General features: G+C 44.0%; 1 pseudogene; it reads left to right on the forward strand.

The window, feature by feature from the left end:
* The first annotated feature begins 6 nt into the window (after positions 1–6).
* LOC126394657 (zinc finger BED domain-containing protein 4-like) lies at positions 7–2,366 on the forward strand (annotated as a pseudogene).
* The last annotated feature ends 669 nt before the right edge of the window (positions 2,367–3,035 follow it).

Raw genomic sequence — 3,035 nt, forward strand, 5'->3', positions numbered from 1 at the left:
TGTGTGTGTGCGTGCTCTCTCCCCCGGAGCGGGGCGGAGCAGCCATTGCGGGGATATCAGAGGTCTTAGTCTATAGGAGGTCAGAGGTCTATAGTGTGCACTAGAAGAACTTTTATGATGAGATAAATGTTTTATATGTAGTACTAATAATCAATGTTTCGTGAAAACGTGTTTAGAGGCGTTTGCTGTCGTTATCAACTCAGCGGTGGTGGAGTTTTTCAGTCAGCGTCAGCTCAGCTGACACGTGTGTGTGTGTGTGTGTGGGGGGGGGGGGGGACGTCTCACTTACTGGGGAGGAGCAAATCAAGCACTTTATGTCAATGGCAACTTTTCAGGTTTATTGTTTTCTCTTAAATTATTTAAATGTGTGACAAAGGACATTTTGCGATAAGTAGATTATACCTGTCTTTTAATATGTCAGCAAGCAATGCATCATCAAGGCTGTGTTGTAGATACTGATGAAAGGGTGATGATATTGGGTGATATGAATGTAAGATGATGCAAAAAGATTGATACTGATTGATACTAATCTGTGTTTTTATTTATTCTTTATAGAGATGGCTGAACGCAAAAATCCAGTGTGGCAACACTTCACTGAGCCCACTTCAGGGAAGGCTCGGTGTGCCATATGCAACTCATTGGTGAGCATGGGGGCTGAAAAAGGAAAAGGTAAAAATACCTCAAACATGTGGAGCCACCTGAAACGTCACCACCTTGAGGCCTACAATGAAGCAGTAAAAGAAAGGGATGAAAGAGGAGCAGCTTCTTCTTCTGCAGCCAGTTCTACACAGCCTACTGTTGTACAGATGTTCGATGCCCAAAGGAAATGGCCTAAATCTGACACCAGGTCAAAAAAGGTGGATCTTGCCATAGTTGAGATGATTGCCACAGACAATCAGCCATTTACAGTTGTCTCTGGTGTTGGTTTTAAAAGGTTGGTGGCATTGCTGGAGCCCAGATACTCCCTTAAAACTGACAAGTATTATCGCACTGACCTTTTTGAAGATGTACCCACTAAGGTAGAGAACAAAATCAAGGAGGTGGTCACGTTGGACAATGCAGGTCCTTATTTGGCATTTACAACGGACTGTTGGTCTGGGGAGACAGAATCCCTTATGAGCCTGACCTGTCATTTCATTGACAAAGATTGGCAAAGGAAACAAATTGTCCTCAATGTTAAAGCCATGTATGGCTCTCACACAGGTGAATACATAAGCGATATGTTCCTCAGTCTGCTGAAGCATTGGGACATCAAAACAGAGAGAGTTGTGCTTGTGCTTCGTGATAGTGGTGCCAACATGATCAAAGGGATGAGGCTCGCTGAACTACCCGATCTCAGCTGCAGTGCTCACACACTTCAGCTGGTGGTGAACGATGGGATCAGCAGCCAGCGAGCAGTGGCAGACATCGTTGCCAAATTGAAATCTTCTGCTACCCATTTTAACCATTCAGTGCTGGCCAAACAGCGTTTGAAGAACATTCAAAAAGAGCTTGACCTCCCCCAGCACAGAATAATCCAGTCGGTGCCAACACGCTGGAACTCCACTCTTCACATGTTGGAGAGCATCTCTGGAGCAGAAGCGGGCGCTTAATGTATATGCAGGGGAACATGGAAAAATATCTGTCTTAACAGCAGATCAGTGGGCTCTTGTGGACAATCTGATTGCCACACTGAGCCCACTTGAACAGATTACACTCGAAATGAGTAGATCTGACTCCACAATTTCATGCATCATTCCCTGCATCACAGTGCTGAAAATGTTGCTGGAAGCTGAAGGTGCCAAAACAAGAGGAATCGGAACACTCCGAGAGACTATGCTGAACAGCCTAAAGGCCAGATTTGAGAAGGCAGAGAAAACAAGATGCTTGGTCCTTGCAACACTGTTAGATCCTTGTTACAAGGGTCATGTCTTGGCTCCTGGCACACTGAGGAATGCAAAGAACTGGATCAAGGAAGAGCATGCCACTCTGTCTGAGGTTGCAAAACAGAAAAGTGCTTCCTCAGAAGGTCAAGGCCAAGAAGATCCAAAACGGAAAAGGGCGGAGGAAGAAGAGGAGGAAGTCACTGGTCCATCAGACATACTTGAGCAGATGTATGCCACCCTTCTTGGGGCACATGGACCAACCCCAGACGAGACTGATGAGGAGGAGCAGCAGTTTACTCAGCAGCTGGATCAGTACTTAAGGGAGCCGCTGATCGACAGGCAGAAGGGCCAGCCACTTGAATAGTGGAAACAGAATGCATCCCGATTGCACCTTCTAGCACCACTTGCCAGAAAGTTTCTCAGTCCACCCCCCTCCTCTGTTCCCAGTGAGAGGGTATTCAGTGAGGTCAGCCAGATATATGAGAAGAAGAGGTACAGGCTGACANGTGGAAACAGAATGCATCCCGATTGCACCTTCTAGCACCACTTGCCAGAAAGTTTCTCAGTCCACCCCCCTCCTCTGTTCCCAGTGAGAGGGTATTCAGTGAGGTCAGCCAGATATATGAGAAGAAGAGGTACAGGCTGACAGGAGAGAATGCAGAGCGCCTCTGTTTCCTCCACTATAACCTACAGCTCCTAAACTGGGATTATTAAGAACTTTCAGTGAGGGATGTGTGGGGTAACTAAAGAGTATTAGAAGTGGGCCAAAGTGCATATTATGCACAATTCTTTATTTATTTTTATGTTGTTTTTTGTTTTGTTTTGTATTGCTGTTTACACTTTCCTTATCTTAGGAGAGCCATTTGCACTTTAAAATTAAGTATTGTGCAGTGTGCACACTATGCTGCTTGTTCGTTACTACTGTGTGCAATACTTCAATTGTTTTAATGATGCCTAAATATTTGTTTTATTTTATTTTATAGACATTACTTGAATAATTAAAAGCACCAAACACTTTTTTTCATTTGAAAGTATGTGTGGTTAAGTTGAACAAAGCTGTTGAATCCTACTGTGTACAGTAGTTGTTGTTTTATTTATGCTTCAGCTTAAATAGTTGTTTATTTTATAAAGACATTACTGGAAGATTTAAGAGCACTGAACTCTTTTTTT

The sequence above is a fragment of the Epinephelus moara genome, chromosome 8 (genome assembly GCF_006386435.1).
Source record: "Epinephelus moara isolate mb chromosome 8, YSFRI_EMoa_1.0, whole genome shotgun sequence".
NCBI classification, from domain to species: Eukaryota; Metazoa; Chordata; class Actinopteri; order Perciformes; family Serranidae; genus Epinephelus; species Epinephelus moara.